Source organism: Schistocerca piceifrons, chromosome X (assembly GCF_021461385.2).
Source record: "Schistocerca piceifrons isolate TAMUIC-IGC-003096 chromosome X, iqSchPice1.1, whole genome shotgun sequence".
In the NCBI taxonomy this organism is placed as follows: domain Eukaryota; kingdom Metazoa; phylum Arthropoda; class Insecta; order Orthoptera; family Acrididae; genus Schistocerca; species Schistocerca piceifrons.
This window is the reverse complement of record NC_060149.1, coordinates 755,678,304-755,703,408: the sequence shown is the minus strand read 5'-3', so window position 1 is coordinate 755,703,408 and position 25,105 is coordinate 755,678,304. Positions and strand designations below refer to the sequence as shown.

The 25,105-nt window shown below is 42.3% G+C and overlaps 1 protein-coding gene across 2 annotated transcripts in view; it reads right to left on the bottom strand.

Moving 5' to 3' along the window:
* The window catches only part of LOC124721837 (zinc finger protein GLIS2 homolog), a 127,306-nt gene that overhangs the window by 24,659 nt on the left and 77,542 nt on the right, over window positions 1-25,105 (bottom strand). The window contains exon 1 of one of the 2 annotated variants that reach the window (XM_047246965.1): window positions 6,024-6,056. The exons of the other annotated variant lie outside the window; for it this stretch is intronic. The gene's annotated coding sequence lies outside the window, so the exon portion shown is untranslated. Of the gene's footprint in view, window positions 1-6,023; window positions 6,057-25,105 lie in introns of those variants that run through there. 2 annotated transcript variants of the gene reach the window in all.

Genomic DNA, 25,105 nt, shown 5'->3' with positions numbered 1-25,105 from the left:
CTTCGAACTAATTAAACCTAACTAACCTAAGGACATCACACACATCCATGCCCGAGGCAGGATTCGAACCTGCGACCGTAGCGGTCGCGCGGTTCCAGACTGTAGCGCCTAGAATCTACTTAAACCTAACTGACCTAAGGACATCACATACATCCATGCCCGACGCAGGATTCGAACCTGCGACCGTAGCGGTCGCTCGGTTCCAGACTGAAGCGCCTAGAACCGCTCAGACACTCCGGCCGGCTTAGGATTTATTATTTACTTATCTCGCTTCTTCAGTCGATCGTGTTGCACTCTCTACATGTGCAAATCAAACTGTAACCAGCACTTGTGCCTGTACCGAACGTCGTATAGTAGCAAGAGTATTGCAACACCATAAGGAAACCTCATTACAAAATCTACCATAAACTAAAAGTAACTGTCACGAGGCTGCTAGATCGCTCAACGCAGGATTTCGCGGCTGCTGTTTACCTCCGAGATAATATACGGCGTTTGAAATCAGGCCGCATATTAAGCGTAATTATCTGTCTGACATTTCGTTTTATATTCTGGAAGGAACACATTTTGGAGAATTCAACACATACCTCAACAGTCCTCTCCATTCATCAGATTTGCCACCCTCTGTCTTGCATCTATTCCCTTATCTAAATGAAATTGTGGGTGGGAGTTTTTTGAGTCTAGTGAAGAGGTTATGGTAAACTAAGACTGACATTCTGCAGACCATTCAGTTATACTTAACGAATGGAATTTAGTAACTGGAAGCCCGCTTTCCTAACTGAGACTGCTAACGCATACCTGTGCGGTGGCGCTCGACTTGGAGGTGTCTGAATTCAGATGATGGAAGAAATTTTCGCCGCCATTATGTGGACAACAATGTGAGGAGAGACAATAGTGTAAAAATCGTGATCATCGGACTTACGCCAATGCCCTAGATTAAATTCCAAGCCTCTCCTCAGTATCTTATGAAGTGAGAGCATGCATGACTTCTGACAGTGGTCCGTCCGTCTGAAGGGGAGATCATGCCAGGCGGTACCCTTGCTGATATTCGAAACGCGTGGACAATGTGTCGGTATTGGGTTTCACCCTCTGCCTTCCCTTATCATCATACAACACAAACATGATACTGTCGACGACGATGTGATTAGAGACGGAACACAGACTCGGATAGGACAACTATGACGAATGAAATAGGCCGTGTCCTTTTCGAAGAAACCATTACGGCAGTTGCTTAAGTGATTCAGAAAAATCACGAAGAACCTAAATGCGGACGACCAGGTGGGCTACTGAACCCCGCTCTTTCCAAATGCGAGCCCAGTGTCGTTCGTACTGCACTACCTCCGTGGGTGTTTAAGGAGCTGATGTCCTTGTTATGAACTGTTGCATCTGGAATGCTACCAACAGCACGAACTGTGTTTGAATATCGATTCGTCTAGCTCGTATTAGATTTTTTGTGTTATCCCTGATCCTCTCCAAACAAACCGCACATTGATCAACAGTGGTACAACCAATAGTTCATTGCTTTAATGTCACAACTACGTATGTGTTTCTTTTCTATTGGTAGTACACGAAGGCGGCTAATATTCTCAGTATACACGAATGTTTTTTTTTTTTTTCAGATAGGGTCAGCAGCACTCTTAGATGTTGGTAGACGACGCTGCCGTCTACAGTAATGTATAGGCACCGATTTTAAGGATATCCAAAATGACTTTGTATTTTCACTAAGTGTACTGAATGACAGCTCTCTTTAATTTTAGATTAATTCAGAATAATGAGAATAATAAGAACAGAAAACGCGGCTGAGTCCGATTATAGCATTAGCACTAAAATTGAAACTAACGCATTAAATCAGTAGTACGAGCGAATGGAAGACTTAATGTTATTGGGAGGTCTCCGAGAAAGTTCAGTGCATCTGTTAAAGAGATCGCATGTAGGATATTGGCTCGGGCTATGCCAGGTTACTGCTTCAGTATTTGATGGTAATAATAGAATAAATCTCGAAGAAGATGTCGCTAGGATCATAACAGGTTCACACAGAACAAACGGAAGTTAAACATGCCTATGAAATTGAGACGCAGATAGTCAGGGAGCTTTTTCTTTCGAAGAAAGGCGATATCGTTCTTACGAAACCCCGAGTAAACTTAGACAACCATTATTCGAGACAGATTGTGTAACAGTCCCGATTTTTCCATTTTATAACTCACGTAGCGTTATTGAGAATAAGATAAAGAGAAATTACGTTTCGGACGGAGGTATACTCGCAAAAACAGTCTCTATCCTCTTCACATGCGAACGGAATAGGACGCATTGCCAGGAAGCATCCTACGCCAAGAACTACTCAGTGGTTTGTAAAGCACATAGACGCAAATTTTACTCTGGACTGTAAATTTAAACTTTCTGGTAGTGTAACGACCACAAGAAAAATATAAATAGAGGAACGCTTCTGAATGGTGAAAAGTGATGCTTATCATTGGAAGGCAACGTATGTCGAAAATTGTCTCCTTACATAGCCTACTTAACTTAGTGGGTCAGCAAATTTGACTGCCCTGCGGAGGACCCAGGTTCAATTCCCGACACTGCCAAGGATGTTTTGTTGACTGGAAGATCTGAACGGGATGCAGTCAGCCTGTGCCTCATTTGGGAAGCTACTTGAGTGAGAAAGAGTGGTTCCAATGTCTAGGAAGTTCACAACGAGCGAGATACCGTTATGCTGACTCCATAGCGCATCCGAATTTCGTCATCGGCAAAGGATGAGACGGAAGTAGGTCTGACTTGTCTGTTGGGACCGGAAGGCGGAGCTGACAAGAAATATACATACATTAATATTGCGTAAGACCCTCTTCAGCGCAATAAACTGCAGAAACTGTACATAACGTTTACATAACTAATGGAGAATAGATCCCTGGGACGCTCTTGAACTATTCTGTCTTATCAGTTGACAAATATTGCTACCGTTTGTAGCTTCAGGATCCTGGACAACAACATATGTTTCCAACATGACCCGGACACCATCGTACGGGGTAACATACTGGAAATATGAGAGCCGTGGAATTTTGAAATTATGGAGAGTGACTAGCAAATACACTGAGGTGGCAAAAGTCATGATATACCTCCTAACTGTTGACGATGCAAGATGTGCACAAACTTACCTCTCAATTATGTCCCGTAAATGTTCGACTGGATTCACGTCAGGCGACACTGGAGGCCAAAACGTTCACTCGAACTGTCCAAAATGGTCTTCAAATCAGTGACGAACAATAGTGGTCCAGTGACATGTTTGGAAACATGAGGTCCACGAATGGCAGCAAATGGTCTCCAAGTACCCGAACATAACCATTTCAAGTCAATGACCGGTTCAGCTGGACACCGGTTCCAGACCATGTACGCCCCTTCATGACGACCGTGTTCCCAACGGCAGTGGAATTTTTCAACCAGATAATGCGCCATGTCATATGGCCAGGAGTGTGATGGAGTGGTTCGAGGAACACAATGGCGTGTTCCAATTGATGTGCTGTCCCTCTAACTAGCCAGATCTTAACCCAATTGAAAGTATCTGGAATGAGATTGAACGTGGCGGCAGCGCTCATCGTTCCCCTACGCGGAATTTACGGGACTTACGTGACTCCTGTGTGCACACGATGCGTCGCCGCTGTTATCCGTGCGCCGGCCAGTGTGGCCGAGCGGTTCTAGGCCCTTCAGTCTGGAACCGCGCGACCGCTACGGTCGCAGGTTCGAATCCTGCCGCGGGCATGGATGTGTGTGATGTCCTTAGGTTAGTTAGGTTTAAGTAGTTCTAAGTTCTAGGGGACTGATGACCTCAGATGTTAAGTCCCATAGTGCTCAGAGCCATTTGAACCATTTGTTATCCGTGCCAAAGGTGGACATACCGGCTATTTGGTAGGTGGTCATAATGTTCTGGCTGATCAGTGTAATTTCACAGCTGTCACTTGCACCTCACCTACGAACAAAGATCAAAGTATTTCATGCTACGCACAAAGTACTTTCGCACTCTTCTTGCTCAGAAATGCCCGAGGGTGCACAATGCTCTTTTAAAGCTTAGGACACAAAGGGTCCATTGAATCTTTGATATAAAAGAATCCGACCACGACATCTAAATAGCCTAGATTATTTTTTCGACTACTCTGTGGTTCATTGAGCATGCGCTTCTAGGCGAGGTAAAACTTCCGATTCTGTGGCAAACGGCCGTGGTAAACCAATGATTAGGAGGCTGGACGCCCAGTTTAACTCAAATAACTGTCCGGCCACATTGATTTACGTTTCTCAAGATTCTCTCAATCAGTTCGGGTGAATGCGACAATTGTTCTTCCAACAAGACCGCGGCAGAATTCCTTTACGTCCTTGTCCAGCTGGGTTAGAGCACAGCCTCTAATAACCGCCGTGTCGTTGAGATGTTAAATACTAAATTTCTGCCTTCACTCCTATGCCTTAGTCTTAGTGAGCTAAGATAGTTGGTCTTCCAGTCCGATATCCTGTAGAACTTACTGAATTTTCCACTGTTCTGAGTGCCTGGTCTTTCATTAAATCCTGATGGCAATATGGGAAGCACGACTTGTAGATTACTTTAGTCATATTTTTCTAGACGTCACAGTTAACGAATCTCAGCCAGCGTGCTGTCCTCTGCGAACAGTAAAGTTTTCTTATTATGGCACCGCTATTTATGTTAACCATAAAATCTTCTTCTATTTGTTTTCTTGTCTAAACAAATTTGGTACAGTTTTGCTATCATTGGTGGAGTCTGATTTTGTTGAGGCCTTATTTTCTGGTTGATTATGCTTACCAGGACCTTCATTAACTGGTCAGACAGTTCGCAATAGTTTCTATTCAATAATAGAAACCACATACATTCGTACATATGTTCCTCGCTTGCAGATGGAGGCGTAAAAATGTTATTTTTCCTAACGACTCTCATACGTTAAACCACTGAAATTCAAAACATTATGTTTATATTCATGCTGTAATATTTTCAATGTAATATTTACGTCACATACAGATCCTTGAAGTCGATTAGTTATGAACGACCGCACGACGTAGAAGATGCAACGGCCAACCAAGAGCGGGATGACAACGGGAAACGTTGGGAAAACAGGAAAGGAAGCTATCACGTACAAATACAGGCGAACTTACAGTCCAAGTTCTGGTTCTACGCATTTAAGCTAAATAAAATATTTTGAAGTTCCATAATACGCAAGAAGCTCTGACATTCACAAGTCATCCCTATCAAATGCATGTACGGAAGAAAGGAGGAAGATTAGAGAATTGATTTTACATATGACGAAGCAAATCAGAGAGGGGTCGAAAAAGAGAGATTAGACTCTAATGCCCCAACGGCGAAGAGGTACCGGTAATTAGAGATGGAGAACAAACTCGGACTGAGGAAGGTTAGGGAAGGAAATTGGCTCTGTCCTTCTCAAAGGAATCGCCCCACCATTTGTTTTAAGTAATTTAGGAAAACTACAGAAAAATTAAATCTGATTGGCAGAACAACTGCAACTGCCGACCTCCCAAATACATGTCTAGCGTCACACTGCTACGTCATTTCACTCAGTGCACAGGTGTACGAAGTAACCTTTAGTGTGAATGTGGTCGCGTTACAATAGAGCAATAAAAATCATATTTTCTTCGCAAGTAGTATGTGTGGAAGAACAATAAAGGCTTTAAATGGCCGTCTATAATGATCCATCATCATGTCAGTCTACTCATCGCTGAGTGTCGTGACCTTATTTCTTCATTCATTTCTTAAGTAACTAGATCTTCGGCTAGACGTCTCCACGCCCTATAACATCCAAGGGAAAACCCTCTAAAAACGAAAAATGAGTAAATGGATGAAAGCTGCCCTGGTTCCTTACCTTCAAAATGATTAAGTTCAAGTCATTTTGTGACAAGAAACCTACTTTCGTTTCTCTCATCGTAAGCAAACAACTAAGACAGGTCTTGTCATTTCGCAAGCAGGTGAAAAATAATTACATTTGATGGGGCCACTTCACCGTGACTATCCAATGACTTACATGTTCCCACACTAAATTACCTCCGCCCGGGGACTGGGTGTTTGTGTTGTCCTCATCATCTCATCATCATTCGGGAAGTGACGAAACTGGAAACAGAAAGATTTGGAACTAGTATACGGGCGCTGAATTACCTTGACATTTACAAGACGATTATTATAGGAATGAGTCACAAAATTTTTATATCAGTAAATTATTTGAAAAAGGTTGCGCGAACACGCAGAGGTAACGTCACAAGCCGCGAACGACTACGAGATGGAAAGTATTCGCAATTCAGAAGTTCCGCAACAATTAATCAAAAGTTATGAGTGAATCTCGACGGGAGGAGCACTGAATGGCAGATCTTATATGAAAATAGCTTTCTGTCGTTTCACCGAAGCGTCAACAGGCCGGCGTATGTTTACGGGAAGACGGCGACGAAGAAGTATACTACAAACGTGATCATTGATTCGTGTTCGGTAAATGGAACGACGACAGATTTTACATAACGTTTGTGCGTGGGTCTGAAGGGAGAGAGAGACTTTGAGAAACAAAGTCCGTTCGATATAACCCTGATAACAGCGCCACAAAGTCCAACGCATCTAGCACGACTTTTGTTCGCCGAAGACTGTGATATCTCCAATGCGTGCAATGACAGGGAAAGTTAGAATTATTTTATTTCTTTCAGTCCATCAGAAACATGCTCTTAACATATTAGTAAAGCTTCTACCAATTCTGTAATCATAGATTTCAGGGCTGTCAAATGAGTGATATTACACTGCAGTCCTCGAAATTAAGTAACAGTATAATTTTTGTTTCGGTCTGGAGTTTTTTTTTTGTTTATGATTAGAGAAGTTCTTTTTTTAAATTTTCAGGATTATGCAATTCACTAATAGCGGATCAGTTCTCCTGATGAAAATGCGTTTCTATAATATAAGGGCTGTCTTTGTTATTACCGTCGTTAGGATAACTAACGGAGAAATATTAGTGATACATTGTACAAATGTGGTCTAGTTGAGTCTCTGAAAGAAAAGACGTCGACATGCAATCACATGCACACCAGCGACTGATAATTATACTGTCAGCTTAACTGATGTATTCATGTCGCTTCAGTTGATGAGCTTCATCTTCGTAAAAACAAAACAAAGGTCAAGTGATGTTCTTAGAAGTTCTTAATATTCATTCGTTGAACATAAAGTTGTACGGATAAGGTAATGATTCTTAACATTGTTCATAAATCTGTGTGGTTTAATTACCTTATATGATAGAATAACAAGTACACTATTCAATTAAAAGAGTCTGGACACCTATTAGTGGACATTAATATGGTATGTGTCCACCCTACCTGCTTATGGCAGTTTGAACTCTGCTGTAGGCATTTTCAATATGGTGTCTGAGTGTCTGTGGACGAATAGTAGTCCATCTTTTGCTTCGTAATCGAAAACAGAGAAGGTAGTGATGTTGTACGCTGATATCTGGAGCGAATTCGACGATCTAATCACCCCAAAGGTGTTCCTTTGGATTCTGGTCGGGACACTGTGCAAGACAATACATTTCAGGAATGTTATTATTCACAAAACGTTGCCCAACGGATGCTGCTTTGTGACAAGGTGCACTGGCACGTTCATACAATCACCGTCTCCGAACTGTCCCTCTACAGTATGAAGTAAACACTGCTGTAAAATGTTTTCGTATCCTCCCACATTTAGCAGTAATTTTAAACGGACTATAGTTCAATAACGAACAGAGCGTTATAAAAAACACAATTCTTCCACAGACGGCACTTGAAATACGACTTCCCAAGACGACACACTGGTGTTGTTAAATGTGGGCCAGAGTAAGATGTGGATGTGCGGTGAACGGAGCTGCGCTCTGTCAAAACTACGATTCGGAACACTACATAAATGGCGTAGTAAGTGGTAGGATTACCGGTGTAATTGGTAGAGTTCGTAGGGAAAGAAACATAAATAAATGTATAAGAGAGGAAATGGGAGCCGACGACTTGACTTAGTTTTTTTGTTTCTCACATAATTAGAACGGCACATCAATCAGTGGTAGACCGTTGTGTATTTTATATCCTTACAGAATCTACATTGCATTTTATAAGCAACAAAAAACTACTTGATCGCGTAACTTCCGTGCTTTTGTGTAAGCAAAGCAATTACTATTGATGCAAGTGCAGTTTACATGCACAAACATAAATAAATACGTGTAATTATTGTTCAGGTTACCTTCCATTCATAAGGCTGCTGCACTCAGCGACTGTTATACTGACTTGTAAATAACAGGTTTCAGCCATCAGTCGTCCTTTTTAAGTTTTTTATTGGCAGATCTAGATTTCAGGTAGAAACTAGCCATTCTCAAAGCACTATCATTTTTTTATCAATGCATGTAATGCTTATTGGTCGGGCTTCATCCACAGTACATTGAATACTGTGGATGAAGCCCGACCAACAGGCATTACATGCATTGATAAAAAATGATAGTGCATTGAGAATGGCTAGTTTCTAGCTGAAATCTAGATCTGCCAATAAAAAAGTTCAAAAGGACGACTGATAGCTGAAATCTATTATTTACAAGTCATTATTGTTGTTATTTTGTATGCAGTAGAACGTTCTTCATCATGATCAAAGGCAAGAGTTTCTCGTTATTATTGAAAAATGCGAATTTTTTTTATAAATAACAGAAACATGTTTTATGTAAGTTCGACGAACTATTGAAGCGATGTTTGATATACACTCACGCTCAGAAAAAAACAGGACGCCTTGAACGACTAGAGATAGGACGTTCATATTTACAGGTCATGTACATTAGTATGTTCTGCAGAAATGATCAGCATTTCAGTCACCTCGGTTCAGCACGTGTCACGTTGCCTAGTAGGCGCAGGGTCCGCCGTGAGCTCTGATACCTTGTTCCATGGGTGATGGCATCGACGCGTATAAAGCGCGAATAGCAACCTGTGGTATAGCCATCCATGCTGCATTCACCTGGTTCCGAAGTTATTCTGTGGTGGTTGGCAGTGGGTCGCAGTTCCGCAGCCGTCGTTTCACCATATGCCCCACATTTTCGACTGGCTATAAGTCTGGTGACCTGGCGGGCCAGGGCGAAAGGCTGACATCCTGTGACACCAAGAAGGCGCGTGTTCGTGCAGCAACATGTGGTCGTGCATTGTTTTGTGGAAAATGACGTCTGGGGTGTTGTGCAGAAAGCGTATGGCTACAGGTCGTAGTATGTCATTCACGTAGATCACAGTGCCCTGGACACGCACCATCTGTGATTTGTGTTGTTCCCTATAGCACCCTACACCATAAGGCCTTGAGTTGGCGACGTATGTCTTGTGCGAACGCAGTCGCTATGATGCCGCTCTCCCTGTCTGCGACTGCTACGGTCGCAGGTTCGAATCCTGCCTCGGGTATGGATGTGTGTGATGTCCTTAGGTTAGTTAGGTTTAAGTAGTTCTAAGTTCTAGGGGACTGATGACCTCAGATGTTAAGTCTCATAGTGCTCAGAGCCATTTTTGAACCCTGTCTGCCAAAATGTGGCCACCATTTTCAAACAAACAGAACCTGGATTCGTCCGAGAACACTATCTGATGCCATTCCTCTCCACGGCATCGTTCCGTGCACAATTGCCATCAAGCATGTTTCTGAAAATTCGTCAAAGCTAGACAGAGATGTGGAAGACGGGCACGTTACCTACGTCGTAATAAACGGCCACGAACTGTCACTCCTGATAGTATACAATGTGTTACACTGTTCCAATGCAGCGCCATAGCCGAGGAGGACGCAGATCTTTCCTGCAATGCCGGATGCATCACATTCTCTCGTACCAATGACGTGCCCTCTTTCAAATTCACGGATTTGTCAGTACGGTTCGCTCATACATCTGCGAGGCATACTGCGCGACTGCTCAAGTCACACTGATCCATTATCTTCGGTTTATAGTGACAACGAGAACCACAGGCACATTTTACTGGTAGGTGCTGTTGCGCCGCGATGTCGATGTTGACTTTGAACCCGCTGGCCGACATGGTTGGAATGCTAATCATTTCTGCAGCACACAGTAAAGTACATCTCCTATAAATATGAAAATCCCAACTCTAGTCGTTCAAGGTGTTCTATTTTTTCTGGATGTGAGTGTATTTTTGTTTTGCGGTCTTTTTATTTTGTATTTTTCTTGAGGTAATTACGTTTTTAGCGCTGTATGATATATATATATAAATTTTTACTACAACATCTCTCCGTTTCACGGTACAAATCAACAGTTTTCGAATAAAATCTGAGTTAAACATTGATAGTTTCAGTTTTGCTGTAAATACTGTTTATTCAAGTAACAGAGAGGAGGATAACTACGATTATGTATAATAAAAACGTTCCGTATGTTACTCGGCCCCTAATATACTTATATCATCACTCAGTTTCTACACGGTTCAACGCTTCCAATTTTTAGGGGAATCTAGTAAGACACTGTTCGCATGTGTAAAGGAAAATGGTATACGCTTACTATGGTAATCTACGGTAACTTACGATGATTTTACAACTCTAGTGGTGATCAATAGAAGATTCTAGAGTAAAACTGAATTCAGTGAGCAAGAATAACAACATTGCTATTCTGTACTGTCTATACATACAATGATCAGCCAGAACATTATGACCACCGACCTAATATCGATATGAACCCGACCACACGATAGCAGCATCACCTGGCAAGGAACGACTGCTAGTCAGACACACGCACGGTACATTTAGTATCAATAAGCGTGCTGTCTGTATGTACAATGGGGCAGGTGCGCGATCTATTGACCGAGAGCAGACTGTGATGGCTGGAGGCTCGATACGAGCTTTTCGGAAACTGCACGACTTGTCGGGTGTTCGAGGAGTGCTGTGGTGAGTGCCTGCAACACATAGCGAATCCGAGGTGAAACCATGTCGAGATGTCGTGGGGTTGGATGATCACCACTCATTACAGATGCCGGACGTCGTAGGCTCGGCAAACTGGTAAAACAGGACAGGCGGCGAACTGTGGCGGAACTAACATCAGACTTTAATGCCGGCAGGGTACAAGTGTGTCTGAACACGCAGTGCACAGACAACTCCTAACGATGGGCCCCCGCAGCAGACGACCTATGCATGTGCCAATGTTAACACCACGACGTCGGCAACTACGACTGAAATTAGAAGGTGACCATCGGCACTGGACGTTGGCGCAGTGACAGAGCGTTGCATGGTCTGATGAATCTCGATGCCTCCTTCATCATGCCGATGGGAGGGCGCGAATCCGTCGTCTTCCAGGGGAACTGCTCCTTGATACGTATACTGCGGGACGGAGACAAGCGCGCGGCGGCTCCATTATGCTCTGGCGAACATTCACATGGGCGTCCATAGGTCCAATGGAGCTCGTGCAAGGCAGCATGACGGCCGAGGAGAGTCGCACACTGGTTGCAGACAACGTATGCCCCTTCATGACGATCGTGTTCCCCAACGGCAGTGGCATTTTTCAACAAGGCAATGCTCTATGTTAAAAGGCCAAGAGTGTGATGGAGTGGTTCGAGGAACACAGCGGCGAGTTCCAGTTAATGTGCTGGCCCCCCTAACTCGCCAGATCTGAACCCGATCGAACACGTCTGGGATGTGACCGAACGTAGTTTCAGAGTTCATCGCCCCCTTCCCCGGAATTTGCGGGAACTCCCACCAGTGGCCAACCAAGGCCTCATTGCTTCCATGACACGACGCGTCGCCGCTGTTATCGGTGCAAAAGGTGGACATAACGGCTATTAGGTAGGTGGTTATATTATTCTGCCTGATCAGTGTATTACTAAAGTCCCTCGCCGCGTTTTTCTGTTTATGTGTGAAGGCTAATCTCGGTGCGACTATAGGGATTTTGATACGGTTTTCACTAATAGTAGACTGGTGCACGAGGAAGTTTCGTGTATATAATTTATCACCACTACGCCAGACAAATCGTCCGGCCGTAGATACTCATAAGGGGAGGCCACGACGTTGGGATCACGGATTGACTTCAAAATTTGTACATTTTTAGTAGGCCATTAAAACAACATAATGTGCAAGTAGTAGGTTCCACTACTCTGGCAGTTCCGAGAAAATCACAAGAGAAGATTTACGCTTCTGTTAGGCATCTCTGCGCAGATGTCGGACATTAGAGTTCAAGCATCGTAAGAGGGGACGCTTCGACTTTCGTTTTTGTACTGCAAGTGTAAATTCTGTTGTATTTAAAAAATTTGCATGCAGACTATTCGTTCTTGCTACATTAGCAATGTCTCACCGCTAGGCAGTTAAACTGCCAAATGGGGCCTGCCTCTGTGTCCGCAGCTCGAAGGATTGAGATGCAAAGCAGTTCTGGGTAGCTTACCAGATTGCATGTATAAGGAATTTCAAAAATCACGACAGGCATACATTCTCAGGAAAACTCTATGCGACTCTTCATTAATTTGTCGATCGTTATAAATATGTTTCTTCTAAGAATTAAATTTAATTTAAAATAGTATGTAGTCAAATAATATGAAATTTACTAAAACGATATGCAAATACAAGTGGTTTTTTATTATATTACATCTCAAATGTCAAGTAAATTATATAAGATAATGACCGAAGAATTAAATAATATAACCAGTGATGAAAAAATATATAGATTAAAAATTAAGTTCGAGCAGGAGTCGAACCATCGCCTCATACACGTTCGTTTTAGGTAACTCAAACGGTAACCACTTCTTTTTTTCACGTTCGAACGGTAATCACTTTTTTTAAATCTCATTTTGTTAGTTATTGGTCGTTATATTTGGTCGGGGGGGGGGACGTTCCTTGAACACCACGAACTTCAACGTCGCCAGCTACATAATAGACGTGTAGAACTTCCGTTACGAATTTCTCGGAAATGCCAGAGTAGTGCAGCTTACTATCTGAAAATTATATTGTTTTAATGGCCTACTAAAGGTGCACAAAGTTTGAAGTAAATCTGTGGTCCCAACGTCGTGGCGTCTCCTTGTTAGTGTTATACGTGCGACGCAAGGACGGGTCGCCGGCACACAGGGTGACTCAGGAGGAATATTCAGTATTCAGGGATATGACGGGAACGACCATCTGAGGCAAAAAAGTCTACTTAAACATGGGTTCTAAAATGAACACCTTAAGAGCTATGAGGACTTCGTCGTCGATACTGAGCGGCAAGTCTCTTGTACTGCAAGCTATTTGCTTTCCACGTTTTGGGGGGATGTAGTGTGGACCCACACAAGAAAAAATTGTCTAGTAAACATGTGCTCCAAAACGCATACCTTAAAATCTATGAGCACTTGTTCAGCAGAAGAGATGTGTTTCACAGAGCGAAAATAAACAACTGTTCATAGCTCTTAAGGTATGTACTTCAGAGTCCATGTTTACTGGACATTTTTGTCTTCTGTTGATCAGTACTATCTACCAGCTCTCACAGTATGGAAACCAAAGAGCTTGCAGTAGAAAAGTTGTGTTTCACAGTAGTGAAGGTGAACAAGTTCTCATAGCTCTTAACGTATCCATTTTAGAGCCCATGCTTATTAGACGTTTTTGCTTCAAATGATCGTTCCTTTCACATTCCTTGGTACCGACCATTCCTCGTGGGAAACTCTGTATAACCCAGTCAATGAAGACCAAAATGGGGTGTGTAGAGGAAAAAATTGGTCTAGTCACAAATTTTTGTATAGTGGAAGTGGGGAATGTCATGGACAACATACTAAAAATCCTTACCTGTGGGGGTTGAGCTTTTGGGTGGGGGGGGGGGGGCGTTTAAAGGTCATTTTTTTTACGTTTCTCTTAAACAACTCGAAAACTGCGGCTTCTAGTGAAAATGCTGTCCGGTATAAAATTAAACAACATAAAATTTCTTACAAAAAATGTCTTCTTCACTTTTTGTCTAGAACTAATAGCTACTGCGTTGCAGGGGATGGAAAATAGCAAATTAGTGTTTTAAGGGGGACGTCAAACGGACCGACTTGGAGCAGGAGAGGCATCACAGGACATTTTAATTTCCACTGTCTATACTTTTACAAACAAAATTTATAAAAGTTTGTCAGCATCACCAGGAAGGATTCAGGATTCACACTCATTGCAGTGGAAGTTCGAAAACATAACAAAATAAATTTTTTTTACGTGTGAAATTTCATCATTTTTTCACTTCTAATGGCTGCATTTGCTGCTTTAGGTACACTTTTCTTCATAAATTAGAGAGATTCTTCGATGAATTTTGCACATCATACATGCCATACTCACAGGTGTATGAAACTCTAGAATTTATTTAATTTATGAAAAAACGAATGAACAGTTATATTTTAAACTTCATGTTTAGGAAAAACACAAATTTTCTAATTAATTACCTCAATTTTTATCACAGTTTTTAATAGATTTGGAAAATTCTAGAGTTTCATACACCTTTAAGTTTGGTCTGTATGCTGTGCAAAATTCATCGAAGAATCTCTCTTACTTATGAAGAAAAGTGTACCTATAGCAACAAATGCTGCCATTAGTAAGTGAAAAAAATGATGAAATTTCACATGTAAAAAAATTACTTCGTTATGTTTTCGAACTTCCATAGCTATGAGTGTGAATTCTGAATCGTTCCTGCTCATGCTGACAAAGTTTTATGAATTTATTTGTAAAAATATAGACAGTGTAAATTAAAATGTCCTGTGGTGCTTCTACTGCTCCAAGTCGACCCGTTTGACGTCCTACCCCCCCTTAATGGTAAAAAAATTATGTTTGTTGTTAAGTGAAGTGTATTAAGGCCAAATATTAAATGACTGCACCATATCTAAGTACAGCAGCCCGTACTGAGGGTCAAATTGTGTTTTGGGAATGTGACAGGAGGTAATGTGAGGGAGCGGGGGTGGAGAGTAGAAGTGCGAGGAAAGGCAGGTCACCGGAAAGAGGTCCCTTATTTCCCTTATTCGTACGCTTGCAAAACGAAGAGCGCGCGAGTCCCCACTCTCTCTATACCACTACGTCTCACCAAACAACTACATGCTGTTTCAAAACTACACCCACCCTTCCGCAGTATGACTTGTAAATCACTGGTGAGGCAATGCGCAGACACACCTGGAGAGTGTTGTGCGCAGACACTTCTGGGAAGTGTTTATTTTCCACAAAATGAATGGAAAAAATATATTAGTTACTAATTTCCTGTCCAGTTCTCTGATGTGAATAGACAAAGTAACTTCAGTGTGCTCGTATTTAAATTGTGGAATGATTTTCAGTTTATTAAGTGAGTACTCATTTTCCGTAATTTCCAGAGTTTTTATATACAATACCTTGTTATAAACAATGGTTGAGAAGTGTTTAATTTGTGAGAGTGATGTTGTCAGTGACCCATGCAATGTTGGTGAGAAACGAATACGTGGATAGGTAAATGCTAGCTATTTGAGAATAGATGAGAAAGTTGATAGTTTCAGGAACAAAAACCATGGTGTGGTTCGTACATCTAGTACACCAGAGCTAAGTCAGTTGAAAGGTTTCTATGAGAGGCTGTTTCAGAGGAACAGCGTTCAACGTCAGCTGGAGTCACACGTTAGCGTTCAGCAAAAGAAAATTTGATTTTAGAAATAGCTGTTTGTTTTGTGTGGAAGGTACTGATGATGAATTTTTTGATAAACAGAAGAAATAACCCCAAAAACGACGTGGATGCGATAATACTGTTACAGTTCGTGCAGTGGAGAGGGAGGATTAATGGGGTGACACCATCTGAAGACGAGTCTGCTCTATGGGGATCTACACAATGCAGATGTGAGATATCACGAGGACTGCTATAAAAAGATGTAAATCTACAAAATGTGGAGACCCTGAGGATGAAGGAATTAATGCGTTAATGGAAGGAGTATTCACTATATACAGGCGAATGACGACTGCCAGTTGACCTTAGACGAGCAGTTGGGAACATTACCTCATATAAATAGAGTCAAGGAGACAATGAAAGGAAAGTATGGGATCCGCATTGTTTTCAGCACCATCCATACCAGACAAACTATTGTGTGCTTTCGTAGCTCAGGTGAAAAAATTTTGAATGATGCATGATATTCTTGGAATTGCAAAGACGAATAAGCAGAATGGGAAATAATTGTATAAGCAGCTGCCACTGAAATCTTAGAAGATATTGAGTCAATGGAATATGATAGTTCTGTTTTTCCACCTTGAGACAAATTCTGTAGTGGGGCTGAAAAATGGTACTTCCAACACTCCGTGTCTTCATGGACTGCGTTTCAGCGAATAAATGGACAAAACACAACATTTAAAAGAAGCTGATTTCTATATCCCATCCCCTTATCGCTGCCCTTCGCTCTCGATCATTCATGTCACCTATATATACTACATGCTTTTGCTCTTGTCATTCACAGGAAGTGTAGATCGAAAAATTTGATCAGTCTGCTTGCTGGTTTGGGATTCAGTGGAACATATTACGAAGCACAACAGCTGGAGCTATAAACTGTCTACCACATTGACGAGCCTGCTCCAATCTAAAATTTTGTCAATACTTATTCGACAATGTTGATTTCAACGTCTGCACTATCGACGGCTGGAACACTTTTCACAGCATGGGGAGGGGGGGGGGGGGAGGGGGCATCAAACACATCACTCCAGCCTCAGCTGTCCCGCCATCTGAAGAGATACAGAAGCTTACATCCGCTCCATCTGTCACAGAAGCAGGTCACCTGGGTGTTGTGGAACTTCAGATACTTGAATATTAGCAAGGTCTGAATAAACTCCGGTATGTTGCATCCATAAATGCATTAACAAAGCCGAAAGACTGAAATCAGGTTCCTGCGTGTTAAATATTTATTTCAAAAAATGGCTCAAATGGCTCTGAGCACTATGGGACTTAACGTCTGAGGTCATCAGTCCCCTAGAACTCAGAACTACTTAAACCTAACTAACCTAAGGGCATCACACACATGAATGCCCGAGGCAGGATTCGAACCTGCGACCGTAGCAGTCGCGCGGAACCAGACTGTAGCGCCTAGAACCGCTCGGCCACTTCGGCCGGGTATTTATTTCAGACCTATCAGAAGTTCACTGGACATCTTCATGTACCTGGAACTCCGTAAGTACTGAAAAATGTATACTTGTTTACTGGTAACTGTCAGTATGACTTCCTCAGCAAACGTATTTAATATTAAGGCCTAAACAAGGTGGATGGTCGATGTGTATTTCACACATACTGTTGACAATAGACATACCTGATTTAATTATGGCCACCAGGCCCTCTCTTACATCGGACCAGGGTTTCACACATACAGTACTATTTTATGTCATAGTTATCGAAGAAAAAACAATTTTAAAATGGAAAATATTATTAAAATGATTTGAGCGTTTGTAGTGAGAAATGTGAGTAAATAATACTATGAACTAATAAAGTTAGTACCAGCAGTACTTGTACTACCGCTGCTACTGCTGCCACTAATAGTGATAATAATAATAATGACAATAATAACAATAATGATAGTGACAGATATAACAAGAACTTATAGACGTACAAAATAGATGTTTTCTGATAAAGCGAGTTCTGGCGAAAGGTCATTTAGGGAGTCTAAACCAGCTAAGAATACTGGGAAATGAGGAAGATTTGGGTGGAAAGAAGGACGGATAAGGGTAACGAGTGCGTACAGGGACAAAGATATAAAGATAGTTATTATTGTTGGTCTAGTAGATATGTCATTAACTGTCTTCTGAATTTATCCAGTTCTCTTATATAATGGACGAGGTTATTCCAGTGTCGGTTTCCTGCTACTGAGAAGGACTTAGATAAAGTGGCTGAACGATGGGGTGGGACAGAAAGGATTTTTCTCTGCTGGGAACGGGTATTTCTGCCGTGTTTTTCAGACAACAGCGTTGAGGTTGAGAAGAGATATGGGGAACAGTGTACGTTGATAAGACAGTAGAGATGACAGAGGGTATGGAAGTCTCTGCGCTTGTCTGTATGTAGCCAGGGAAAATGTGCATATGATAGCGAAATAGGACTTAATAGTCGAACATCACAGATGTAACGAACACAGGTACTCATAACCAGTTCCAGGTTCCGTACGCTTTTCTGAGAAAGGCCTTGCAGGATAACATCGCTATAATCAATAATTGGAAATATAAGTGTTTGTACAAGTCTCTTTTTCAGATCGAGAGGAAAGAGCTTTTTATATTTTTGTACGACGTGGAAAGATGCTGATACCTTCTTCTAAACTAGACTAACGCGCTCAGTCCAATTTAGATTTTCACCTATTATTGCTAGATATGATAATTACAACCGTCTATATCGAAATAGAAAATTAGGAGAAGACGTACGTTTTAGGCATATATCAATTACTAGAGAAGCAACTGGCTATAACGTGTAGAATTTCCTCACAGTCACATGAAATACTTCACCTAAGCCGTGGAAGATGTAAAATCAAGACTACCGTGTTGCAGTTGGAGCGCTGTCTCAGTGATATTGTCTACATTTCATGACCGCCATTCATTTGATTGGCTGGTCGCACAAGCGCCTTGCCGCTGGCAGTCTAATTAGTAGATGTTCAGCATACGGAACAAACAGTATATTTGAACGTCCATGCCTCATTCGGTAACGGCAAATATCGCTGGTGACATCAAAGCGAGAATATCTCATTAAACAGTGGCGTCCTCTATTACATGACATCGCTCTACAGCTATTATTGACCATAAGCGGGTAGAAGAAGCTTTATATCTGTGTTTGCATCAAAGCGTAGTAAGCTCTTGGTAAATAGATGCAGTTCTCAACAGAGTCCTATTTGTCCACCGACGTCTGAATATGATTCACAAGGGACCCGTCGCCGGAACACGTAATTATGTTACGATGTATCTAGATTGAATTTCAGGACTAATTAAATTTCCAGTGACCATTCCCAGCAGCGGAGTAGTGGAGCGACCTATGCGAATGAAACGAGCCCTTTTCTGTCTGTGTGTATGTGTGTGTGTGTGTGTGTGTCACAAAAAAGATACATATGTGTATTGTGCTTCCATTCAATTTCTGTTCGTATGAAATGAAATAAAACTACTCGTTTGAAATTCCGTACTGTTATTAAGCTCCTTAATAAAGCAATTCGCCTATCGTTCATGTGTTTTTATTTAACTCTACTTTTGATTAAGCTTCTGATGACTGCCCTGACGTTAAAACACGTGATCATTCACTCTCACTCCGGCTACCAACTTATTTTGTTCCATAAATAATCAAGAAAGTCTATGGGTACAGTATCCCTTCAGTGAGTGTCACATTACTGCAAACACTGTTTACAAGAAAACTCGCAAATACAAAATATATAGATTAAACGCGACGACTGCAATAAATTAAGAGAAAATGAGACTGGTTAGCAAGTGCAAGCGGATGGGAGACACAAATAATATGCCAGTCTGATTCATTTTTGTATCGTAACTATTCAATCATCACTACCGAATCAGGAGAGAGAAACATCACACAAGATATCAAGACTACATTGCATTTTGGAAGTTCGGTTTGCAATGTTAACCAGTATCAATGAACTTTGGCTAGATGACTAAGGAGACGGATGCGAGAATGCCTTTTCCGGCATAGTGACCCACAGCGACTCGGCTAACAGAGGTGGGCCCATGTTATCATGGGAGCTCTGGAACATGTTAGCAATATTTCAACGGAAATCCTCGGAAAACTTTGTCCACGGCCTCCAGCAGCTCAGGGTGACAGACTGAACTTTCGAACTTAGTTATACCCTCATGCTGCTGGTTTGATTCTTGTTGGTGGACAGTTTAATGATTAAGTCTTGTTACACCTCCGGGTACCCGTTCTTTGTAGTTGTTGATCGTTCCTCCAGTCTTCGTTTTGCACAACAAACCTTTTCCGCCAGCGTTTACACTGCTCCTGTCTTGATCATTCGGTTGATTTGTTCGTTTAGCTTAAAGCACTGCGCGGTTGCTTGCGAGACAGTAGGATGAGACAGACTGGAATCGAAACCAAGCGTTGGAATCATGATCGTTGAGAGGATTCACCGGGTAGCCCGAATTACATTTTTAGGCAGTTTTCCGCGTTCGTTTGGACAAATGCTGAGCTGGTCTCCAATCTGCGCCTCAGAAAATGCGATACGTAAAGAGCTAAAATATGACAGCACATGGAACAACGTTTACACGATTCACAGACGGATGGTGCACGGAGCCTCATTTCCTTAGATTAACTGAAAACTGTGGGGGGCGGCAAAGCTATCCGCCACAAAATTAAGCTAAATCTGTCGAATCTTAAAGCAGCGGATACCGTACGACTGAATAAAAGCCAGGAAAGATAGAGCTTTGCTAATTTGGCTGCTTAGCTAGCAACATTCTTAGCTCAATCACTTTCAGACTCTTTCGGATGCTGATGACGCAGTCTCATACGAGTACGCGGCATCCTGGCGTCGTTCACAGTGATCACTTAACATCCGACGCGGTCCACGACCCTTGTATTCTCTACTAGGCCTGGCAACAACATTAAACGCGAACAATACTAATGCACTCTAGTCGCCGTTCTACCTGTTACAGAGAATTGCATCGCTAATCATTTACATACCCGCCGATGATGTTTAAGTGTATGAAGTTGCACTAACATCCGACAATGTCTTCTGGGTGTTTCTTTTTTTTTTCACCAGTAATAATTTCTCTGAAAAATGGGTTCCTTGAATTTTCTAAACATGTTTTCGTGCCATATTAGGGAACTTTCTTCCTACAGATTTGAGCAGCAGCCGAGTCTATATGACGTAATGTTTTATCTAAACAATCTCTTCCGCTGACAAACTGCAGATTCCTAACGTCATATCAGTAAATTGCAGTGTCCTTTGTAGATGCAGACCAAGATTTTACTACAGTAAGCTGGTTCAGACGCATGTATGTTGGAGTATTTATGCAGATATGAAGAGACTTGTACAGGACACGCTAATGTGGAGAGCTGCATGAATCCAGTCTCCGGACTGTAGACCACAACAATAGCAAAAATTATATGAAGATTGTTGAACTGCCTTTCGGCAATGTAACTGAGATATTGCAGTAATTACGTTAACGTAATCTAACAATTAATGTATGCTATTATGTTTGCTATGGGGTCATTTATCGATTGTCACTTTTTATCTGTAGTTCACTGCTGCTGTTTGAGTTTACATATTGTCATTTTGAGATAGTCAGTCGTGCTGTGAACGCTTGAAAATGGGGTGCCAAACGGTAATGTCTGAACATTTTCGACATATTCTTCTGTTTGATATCAATAGAGGGATGACAGGAGCAGAGGCAGCCAGAAATATTTGCGCCGTGTATGAGGATAATGGTACTGGACAGAGCACGGCAAGAAAATTGTTTTCTCGCTTTAAGGAGGATCGTTTCGACATTAGTGACTCTCCACGTTCAGGAAGACCATCGGGGTCAGATGAAGGTCGTTAAACGCATTCATCCACAGTTATCCACGTCAGTGTAGTCGAGAACTGGCAAATGCGATGAACTGTGATCATTCCACCATAGTGTGACATTTGCATGCATCTACATCTACATCTACATCCATACTCCGCAAGCCACCCAACGGCGAGTGGCGGAGGGCACTTTACGTGCCACTGTCATTACCTCCCTTTCCTGTTCCAGCCGCGTATGGTTCGCGGGAAGAACGACTGCCGGAAAGCCTCCGAGCGCGCTCGAATCTCTCCAATTTTACATTCGTGATCTCCTCGGGAGGTATAAGTAGGGGGGAGTAATATATTCGATACCTCATCCAGAAACGCACCCTCCCGCAACCTGGACAGCAAGCTACACCGCGATGCAGAGCGTCTCTCTTGCAGAGTCTGCCACTTGAGTTTGCTAAACATCTCCGTAACGCTATCACGCTTACCAAATAACCCCGTGACGAAACGCGCCGCTCTTCTTTGGATCTTCTCTATCTCCTCCGTCAACCCGACCTGGTACGGATCCCACACTGATGAGCAATACTCAAGTATAGATCGAACGAGTGTTTTGTAAGCCACCTCCTTTGGCGATGAACTACATTTTCTAAGGACTCTCCCAATGACTCTCAACCTGGTACCCGCCTTACCAACAATTAATTGTGTATGATCATTCCACTTCAAATCGTTCCGCACGCATACTCCCAGATATTTTACAGAAGTAACAGCTACTAGTGTTTGTTCTGCTATCATATAATCATACAATAAAGGATCCTTCTTTCTATGTATTCGCAATACATTACATATATCTACGTTAAGGGTCAGTTGCCACTCCCTGCACCAAGTGCCTATCCGCTGCAGATCTTCCTGCATTTCGCTGCAATAATCGAGTGCTGCAACTTTTCTGTATACTACAGCATCATCCGCGAAAAGCCGCATGGAACTTCCGACACTATCCATTAGGTCATTTATATATACTGTGAAAAGCAATGGTCCCATAACACTACCCTGTGGCACGCCAGAGGTTACTTTAACGTCTGTAGACGTCTCTCCATTGATAGCAACATGCTGTGTTCTGTTTGCTAAAAACTCTTCAATCCAGCCACACAGCTGGTCTGATATTCCGTAGGCTCTTACTTTGTTTCTCAGGCTACAGTGCGGAACTGTACCGAACGCCATCCGGAAGTCAAGGAAAGTGGCATCTACCTGGGAGCCTGTATCTAAGTCTCACACGATCGCTGTTTCCGGAATCCATGTTGATTCCTACAGAGTAGATTCTGGGTTTCCAGAAATGACATGATACGCGAGCAAAAAACATGTTCTAAAATTCTGCAACAGATCGACGTCAGAGATATAGGTCTAAAGTTTTGCGCACCTGCTCGACGACCCTTCTTGAAGACTGGGACTACCTTTGCTCTCATCCAATCATTTGGAACCTTCCGTTCCACTAGAGACTTGCGGTACACGGCTGTTAGAAGAGGGGGTGAAGTTCTTTCGCGTACTCTTTGTAGAATCGAATTGGTATCCCGTCAGGTCTAGTGGATTTTCCTCTGTTGAGTGATTTCAGTTGCTTTTTTATTCCTTGGACACTTATTTCGATGTCAGCCATTTTTTCGTTTGTGCGAGGATTTAGAGAAGGAACTGCAGTGCGGTCTTCCTCAGTGAAACAGGTTTGGAAAAAGGTGTTTAGTATTTCAGCTTTACGCGTGTCATCCTCTGTTTCAATGCCATCATCATCCTGGAGTGTCTGGATATGCTGTTTCGAGCCACTTACTGATTTAACGTAAGACCAGAACTTCCTAGGATTTTCTGTCAAGTCGGTACATGGTTAAAAAATCGAATGTGTGGGTACCGCATGCTGGGAGCCAAAATTACAAAAACCACATGTGCATCTCTGCTTACTCGTCATCAATTGGCTCGTTAACAACGCCGAACATACCTATCATGTACCGTTACTGGTGACGAGAAATGGTGTATTTAACCTAACATAAGGAAAAGAAAGGAATGGTTGAGCCCAAACAAAGCAGTAACTCCCCGTGCGAAGAGCTGCTTATGCATCTGGTGGAAGATCAACGGTGTGATGTACTACGAATTGATTCCCCGAGGTGTAACCATCACTTCTGACATTTATTGAGAAACTTCCCGGATGAAAGTGCGCTCTGAACACGGTTCGACGAGTTCTTTGCCTCAAAACCACGTGATTTCTACAGTCGCGGAATCGAAAAGGTACCCCAGCGTTGATAGACTTGTAAATAGTGAAGGATAGTATGTTACTGATGACTAAAGTCTCTGTTACGTGTATCTGTCGTGTTTGTTAAACTTACGGTTAAACGCTACGAACTTATACACCAACCTAAATATTACTCGAGATGCCCCACAGCTCGTAAGGTCGTAAAACAAGACTGAAACCAAAACTGGTCGAGCTTTCCATGTCCCCCTTGGGAAAGGTATCAATGAGGAGGGGTGCCGACTGAGTAAGCAAGGTGAGGGCCGGGCAGCTGTTACGTAACCCCGCAGGGCCGCGGACGCGGCGGGGGTCGTCCGTCTGGCTGCTTCTCGCTCTTCGCATGTGGCTGCCCCCGCTGAGACACCAGCTATAATAAGCCGCCCCTGGCCCCCTGCGTCACCGACTCTGCATTACTAATACACAATCAACCTGCACAGCCGCTCCGCTCCGAATAAGCCCTAATACCTTGAAGACTTCAGATGCAAGATGTGTACTCCCGTGCTGTCGGGGAACATGCCAATAAGTACGTGATAGATGTATTAATTTGGTATGGAGACTCTGCCGAAGATATAAATACATTTATTTTGTCTTTGTAGTGGCACATGAAGGTATTTGCAACAAGGAAATTGTAAATACGGTGAAAGGGTAGGCCACTACAGCAGAGATCCATATTAATGTTAAGTTGCCATTTACAAATCTTTTGCAGTGTGTAAAGAATAAATTTAGAAAGACCTAGAAGTTAAACTGGGTAACATTAAATAAATACAAACGACTGTTGAGGCTCTGAGGACTAAAGAGCCATAACCCATAATACTGGTGGAACGGCATCCAGTGGTATTAATCTGCTGGGGACTCCGCTTATATACAAAACAGTTACACAACTTTGTAACCTTTATTTGTGATACTGCAGTTTCGGTTGTCAGGTTATTTTCAAATGTCTCGAATTGTATACCAGAAAGACATTCTCTGCTGAAAAAACTTGTTGGTTGTTTGATTATTCTTCTGAGCAGGATTATTCTTAAAGGCTTTACATGTTGTTTAAGGAGGACCAGTAAATATTTCAGGTTGTGGTAATATAGACTAATTTTAATAAAACATTCCATATTAGACGTGTCCAATTTTGATTGGTTACAGAGATACAGCTGTTACAAAGTTTAAAAAAATGCTCACAGAAGTTGTTAAGCAAAGGTAAATGATTAGGTTCAAAGTTGATTTTCATAAACGCCACGACGTTAACGCACTTTCGAATATCTTTCACAACACTAAGAGTAGTACTTCCGGGGTCGTCTTGGCGTTCCTTTTTGACAGCAGCACTGTTCATAATCTGAATGATCAATCCGTCTCTTGTGTTTACTTTTTCTTTCTATACTCCTCGTTTCAGTCATGCTCACACGCAGGAATCGAAATGTGCGGTGACCTTAGTGAGCAAGAAACGCGAACTGTTTCTGACGATCGATCTTCCGGGCAATGTTAGGTTTA